A 7,284-nucleotide genomic window follows, 5' to 3' on the forward strand; every position below is an offset into this window, starting at 1 on the left:
AGGGGGGGGGGGATAGGCTACTGGGACAGGGTCAGCAGCAAGAGGCAAAGAGTACGGCTGGGATTGGCTACCGGCATTTGGGCGTAAGGCCCAATGGGGGGGGGGAGTCCGATGGTTCAGGTATGGGCGTGCAGGGAAGGTGCGGGCCCTTGTACTTGCTTAGTGTAAGCTCTACCTTAGTTTAAGAGGGGAGGGGGGAGGAAGGGGAGGGGGATAAGGGGGGGGAGAAGGGGGAGGGGGGGAGAAGGGGAAGGGGGGGAGAAGGGGGAGGGGGGAGGGGAGAAGGGTGAGGGGGGGAGGGGAGGGGGGTAGAAGGGGGAGGGGGGGAAGTGTGGGGGGGAGAAGGGGGGGGGGAGAAGGGGGAGGGGAGCAGAGAGGGAGAGAGTCAGAGTGATAAGAAACAATGCAGAACAGTGCATACACGTCCCCAGGAGCCATATCAAGTACTGATTTAATTCTGCATAACCCTATTGACCAGCTTAATAGCTTGTTGCCCCTCGCAGGGGGGAAATTGTACAGAAAGCCCCAGGGGGGGGATAGTCCTGGGTTGATAGACTGCATAATATTACATTTCAAGAATGCTGTCAGATAACTTGCTGGCTAATGCTGTGTTTTTTGCCTAAGCTTGCTGGGAAGAGGGGGGGGAGGGAGAGGAGGTGGAGGGAGGGAGGGAGGGGGAGGGGGAGTGAGGGAGTGGGAGGGGGAGGGAGGGAGGGGGAGGGGGAGTGAGGGAGGGGGAGGGAGGGGGGGGGAGAGAAGGGGCGGGAGAGAAAATGGAGTACATTATATTATAACACATAGAACTTTTCTCAACTTCAACATTCATTAACTGAGGAACAGGTTTTTTTTGTTTTGTTTTTTTTTAACATAACTCAACTGGGGCATAGGGACGGCTTAGCACTGGTTCCATGTGGCCAGCTAACCTAGACTGCCAGTTACTGTAATAGTGTCACTGCCGCTGCTTCCATTATCGAAGTCATTTGGGTTTCCTGTCTTGTGCAGGGCTCATTAGGCGGCTTCTCAGTTAACTAGTATGGCCTAGTCTGGGATGGGGAGGGGAGGGGGAGGTAGCAACAATCGTGCGAACCGAGCCTGGGGTCCATAGTCCTGTACCCGGGCCTCAGACAGATTACATTTTGCTACTTACATTTAGTAGATCGCAGTGCAGTTGTCGAGGCATCGCGCTCCCCTCCTATCCCGCCCACAAATCCCCCCGCCAACCCCCCCCCCCATCCCAGCCGGTCCACAGCACTCTTCAACTGCCATCCGGTCAGCAGGCAAAAGTTATAGTAGCTCCAGCTGTGGGTTGCCTCCGATCGTCAGGGGTCGGATTCTGAAGCTATGCGGTTGGCTGGGTCTGGTGTGGTTCTTGAGCCGTCATGTGCTGCCGCCTTCGCTGGGGACTATGGTGCTGCTCATCTGTTCTTAGACTGCCTTGGCGCCGCCGTTCTCCTCGCGGGACGGGTGCCTGGTGGTTCCCGCCTCCTCCCGGTGCGGTGGGTCTTGTAGTTGCATCCGTTGTCCAGGAAAGCGGCGGGGGCAGGCCCAGGGCTTTCACGAATGGGGCCGTGTCCTCAGGGCGGCGGATGGTCAGGAATTTGCCGCCATGGCTTACCGTAAGCCTGAACGGAAATCCCCAGCGGTACTTCACCTCCTTCTCCCGGAGGAATGAGGTCAAGGGCTTCATTTCTCTCCTTCGGTCGACTGTTATCCGTGACAGGTCGTTGAAAATTTGGAGAGTTTCGTTTTGGAAAGGTAGTGACTCTTTCCCTCTGCAGGCGGTGATGATCTTCTCCTTTACTGTATAATCTTACGATTACATTGCGTCGCCGGTTGGGATCTTCTGATCTGGGAGCTAAAGCCCCGGTGGGCCCTATCCATCTCTAGGTCCCTGTCCTCTAACGGGCCGCAGAGCGATGTGAACAGTTCTGCAAGATAGGGACGAAGCTGGCCAGGTAAGACCGTCTCCGGTACATTTCTTATGCGCAGATTCTGGCGCCTGTCCCTATTTTCTTGGTCTTCCTCGCCCGTCTTTGAGACGGGAGATCTCCTCTCCTAGCCGGATGATTTCTTCCTCGGCTGCTGTTTGTCTTGCCAGGGACTCCTCCAGTCCACCTTCCAGAGTCGTTGTCCTCTCTGTTAGGCCAGACATCTCCTGTTTAATCTCCGCTACTGCTACTTCTGATTTCTGCCCGCAGGGATGTTTGGAGCTTGACATGCATGGTAGAGAATAGGCTCTCCAGGTCGGATCGGGTGATCGGTTCCTCTATCTCCATTTCGGGAGTTTCATGGGCTTTCGCACCCTTATTTAGAGCTGCTTGCGGCTCTTGTGAACCTCGTGGTCCGCCGCCCTCTCGGTTTGCTGGGCTCTTCTGTGTCGGGGTGAAGAACCGTGACACCGCTGGTGCTGCGGGCTTCTTTGTGTGTTTGGACATGCTCCGGGATTTCTCCACGTAAAGGGTGTATGTTTTTTGAGCCGTCAATTTCGGGTTTGGGAGCGTTATTTATTAAGTTTTAGTCGGTGGGTCCGCGGAGCTGCTCTCCTACACCCCCCATTCCTGATGACATCATCGGAAACCCATCGACCCTCATTTTTAATGTTTTTTTTTTTTAATGTCACATTGATTTATTAAACTCCCCCCCCCCCCCTTTTTAATCTGTAATCTGATTGAAACGGTATATATAATATGTATCAATTTACCACCGGATATATTCATGGCTTAACACTACACTTGCCGAGGTGTGGCTTTCTCACATTCTTCGTGGATGGAATGTACTTGGACCACATCTAGATTTGCTCTATAGATATTAGGAGGTTGCATTTAAAACTCTAAGGCCAGGCCTGCACAACACGCGGCCCGCCGGCACTCACTGTGCGGCGGCTTTACCCCTCCTCCCTCCCCCGAGTCCGCTCTCCCTCCCCCGAGCCCGCTCTCCCCCCGCTGAGCCGAGCCCGCTCTCAAGACTGCACGCTCTAGCAGTGCGGCACTTCCGGTGCCTGCTGCTTGCGAGCGCGCAGTCCTGCCTGCTCTCCGCCGTGATCTGAGGTGCAGGGGGGGGGGTGGGGGGAGGGGAGGTGCAGGGGGTAATGTGAGGTGAGGAGGTGCAGGGGGTGATGTGAGGTGCAGGGGGTGATGTGAGGTGCAGGGGGATATGTGAGGTGCAGGGGGTGATGTGAGGTGCAGGGGGATATGTGAGGTGCAGGGGGATATGTGAGGGGCAAGGGGATATGTGAGGTGCAGGGGATATGTGAGGTGCAGGGGGATATGTGAGGTGCAGGGGGATATGTGAGGTGCAGGGGGATATGTGAGGTGCAGGGGATATGTGAGGTGCAGGGGGATATGTGAGGTGCAGGGGGATATGTGAGGTGCAGGGGATATGTGAGGTGCAGGGGGATATGTGAGGTGCAGGGGATATGTGAGGTGCAGGGGGATATGTGAGGTGCAGGGGGATATGTGAGGTGCAGGGGATATGTGAGGTGCAGGGGGATATGTGAGGTGCAGGGGGATATGTGAGGTGCAGGGGGATATGTGAGGGGCAGGGGGATATGTGAGGGGCAGGGGGATATGTGAGGGGCAGGGGGATATGTGAGGGGCAGGGGGATATGTGAGGGGCAGGGGGATATGTGAGGTGCAGGGGGTGATGTGAGGTGCAGGGGGATATGTGAGGGGCAGGGGGATATGTGAGGGGCAGGGGGATATGTGAGGTGCAGGGGGTGATGTGAGGTGCAGGGGGATATGTGAGGGGCAGGGGGATATGTGAGGGGCAGGGGGATATGTGAGGGGCAGGGGGATATGTGAGGGGCAGGGGGATATGTGAGGGGCAGGGGGATATGTGAGGTGCAGGGGGTGATGTGAGGTGCAGGGGGATATGTGAGGGGCAGGGGGATATGTGAGGTGCAGGGGGATATGTGAGGTGCAGGGGGTGATGTGAGGTGCAGGGGGATATGTGAGGTGCAGGGGGATATGTGAGGTGCAGGGGGTAATGTGAGGTGCAGGGGGTGATGTGAGGTGCAGGGGGATATGTGAGGTGCAGGGGGATATGTGAGGTGCAGGGGGTAATGTGAGGTGCAGGGGGATATGTGAGGTGCAGGGGGATATGTGAGGTGCAGGGGGATATGTGAGGTGCAGGGGGATATGTGAGGGGCAGGGGGATATGTGAGGGGCAGGGGGATATGTGAGGGGCAGGGGGATATGTGAGGGGCAGGGGGATATGTGAGGTGCAGGGGGTGATGTGAGGTGCAGGGGGATATGTGAGGGGCAGGGGGATATGTGAGGTGCAGGGGAATATGTGAGGTGCAGGGGGATATGTGAGGGGCAGGGGGATATGTGAGTGGCAGTGGGTGATGTGAGGTGTGGGGGGATATGTGAGGTGCAGGGGGATATGTGAGGTGCAGGGGGATATGTGAGAGGCAGGGGGATATGTGAGGTGCAGGGGGATATGTGAGGTGCAGGGGGTGATGTGAGGTGCAGGGGGTGATGTGAGGTGCAGGGGGATATGTGAGGTGCAGGGGGATATGTGAGGTGCAGGGGGTGATGTGAGGTGCAGGGGGATATGTGAGGTGCAGGGGGATATGTGAGGTGCAGGGGGTAATGTGAGGTGCAGGGGGTGATGTGAGGTGCAGGGGGGTATGTGAGGTGCAGGGGGATATGTGAGGTGCAGGGGGATATGTGAGGTGCAGGGGGTGATGTGAGGTGCAGGGGGATATGTGAGGTGCAGGGGGATATGTGAGGTGCAGGGGGATATGTGAGGGGCAGGGGGATATGTGAGGGGCAGGGGGATATGTGAGGGGCAGGGGGATATGTGAGGGGCAGGGGGATATGTGAGGGGCAGGGGGATATGTGAGGGGCAGGGGGATATGTGAGGTGCAGGGGGTGATGTGAGGTGCAGGGGGATATGTGAGGGGCAGGGGGATATGTGAGGTGCAGGGGAATATGTGAGGTGCAGGGGGATATGTGAGGGGCAGGGGGATATGTGAGTGGCAGTGGGTGATGTGAGGTGCGGGGGGATATGTGAGGTGCAGGGGGATATGTGAGGTGCAGGGGGATATGTGAGAGGCAGGGGGATATGTGAGGTGCAGGGGGATATGTGAGGGGCAGGGGGATATGTGAGGTGCAGGGGAATATGTGAGGTGCAGGGGGATATGTGAGGTGCAGGGGGGTGATGTGCAGGGGGGGTGAGGTGCAGGGGGGTGAGGTGAGGTGCAGGGGGGGGGGTGTGAGGTGCAGGGGAGTGATGTGAGGTGCAGGGGGGATGTGAGATGCAGAGGGGTGGAATGTGTGTGGTCTGCGGGGGGGGTATTGTGTGTGATGTGGAGGGTGAGTATTGTGTGTGATGTGGAGGGTGAGTATTGTGTGTGATGTGGAGGGTGAGTATTGTGTGTGATGTGGAGGGTGAGTATTGTGTGTGGGTGAGGGGGAGAGATGGGGGTGTGAGAGACGGAGAGTCACAAACGTTGATGATGAGGGGTGCAGGGGGAGATATATGAAGATGATGAGGAGTGCTGGGGGAGATATGAGGATGAAGATGATGAGTGGTGCTGGGGGGATATGAGGATGAGGGGTGCTGGGGGAGATATGAGGATGTTGATGAGGGGTGCTGGGGAGATGTATATCAGGATGAGTGTTGCTGGGGCAAATATGAGGATGATAAGGGGTGCTGAGAGAGATTGAGGGGTGCTGGAGATATGAGGATGATGATGAGAGGTGCTGGGGGAGAGATGATGATGATGATGATGATGATTTTACCCGTTCGGCCCGAATCTGTATTCCTTGGAGCAGCTCGGCCCTCCTCACTTGACAAGTTGTGCAGGCCTGCCCTAAAGCCTCGTCCAGGGTGGTGCTGAGCGGCGCGCTCACACTGGACACGTTGCGATAATGCCCGTGGCCTCCGCGAGCGGGCGGGCGCGCCTGCTCGGCGCTCAGCCGCTTGACAAAAAAAACAAAATTGATTTTGCAGCTCGCCAGCGCGTCACGTGAGCGGTTCGCCCCAATGAGGGCGAACCAGCTCCGTGACGTCGGGGGCCGCGCCTAGCCAGCCGGGAAAAGCGCGGCCGAGCAGGGCGCAGCGCACGAGCGCCAGCGCGCCCGTTCCCTACCTGGACGAGGCCTAACTGGTTTATTTAGCGAGCAGCGGAGCTAATAGGAGTGCGAGCTTTCAAAATGATTTTTCTCTCTATTTCATTATTGTGACGCTTCCTTAGGCCCGTAATATAGTGGGGGTGCGCTTGCTGCGCCATGCGCGGGCGCGGCACGTGTGGTTGGCTGCGGTTAGCCAGCCATTGTGTACTAGGGCCGTGGGCGGGCACGGCAGTGAGCGTGGAGCCTGGCGATAGTGGGGACGACTCCGAAAAGTAAGTATTTGCGCCGCTACCACTCAGTCTGCAGTGTATGTGTGTATGTGTGTTTTTGATTTATTGTTTAAGTTGATGTGGTCCCTTTCCTTCCCCCCCCCCCTTCCCTCCATCCACTATAGTCAGGGTATGTTGTATAAATCCTATCACCCTTTTAATGATAGTTTTGAGCTAATACACGCACTTCACATTCTCCACCAATGAGGGCTCCGACGGGGCTATTTAAAGAAGATCCCTCGGACGCTACCATAACAACTCCTGGCGAAGCCCAAATAGCAGAGTCGGTGGCTGATACTGCCGTGATCTCGGGAGACGGACATCCCCGCTCACTTCCACTCACTCGGCTACTCGGAAGTCGAGAAACCGGACCAGCCAGGGACTAGACTGTGATAGACGCCAGAGCAGAGCAGCGCCGAAAGCGCCGGAACCTCACTCAAATTCTTACGTCTTTGCTTACACGCGCTTTCATCTTGGAAACACCATTGCCTCGTACACACCCCATGGTGAAGACACAGCCGTTTGGAGATATCTTACCGGGAGCTGATTTGAGACTCCCATCAACCCCTTTTTGGGATTTACCACAGTTTTGGAAGTTCCTATTTTATTTTGAGAACATTTGAGTGGCCCATATCTCAGATTTCCACTGTTGGTCCACACTGAGTTGAGAATATATTGTATTACATTACATAGTTACATATATAGTTACGTAATAATATATTGTATTACATTACATAGTTACATATATAGTTACGTAATAATATATTGTATTACATTACATAGTTACATATATAGTTACGTAATAATATATTGTATTACATTACATAGTTACATAAATAGTTACGTAATAATATATTGTATTACATTACATAGTTACATATATAGTTACATAGTAGATGAGGTTGAAAAAAGACATCGGTCCATCAAGTTCAACC

This window comes from Ascaphus truei, chromosome 20 (genome assembly GCF_040206685.1).
Source record: "Ascaphus truei isolate aAscTru1 chromosome 20, aAscTru1.hap1, whole genome shotgun sequence".
In the NCBI taxonomy this organism is placed as follows: domain Eukaryota; kingdom Metazoa; phylum Chordata; class Amphibia; order Anura; family Ascaphidae; genus Ascaphus; species Ascaphus truei.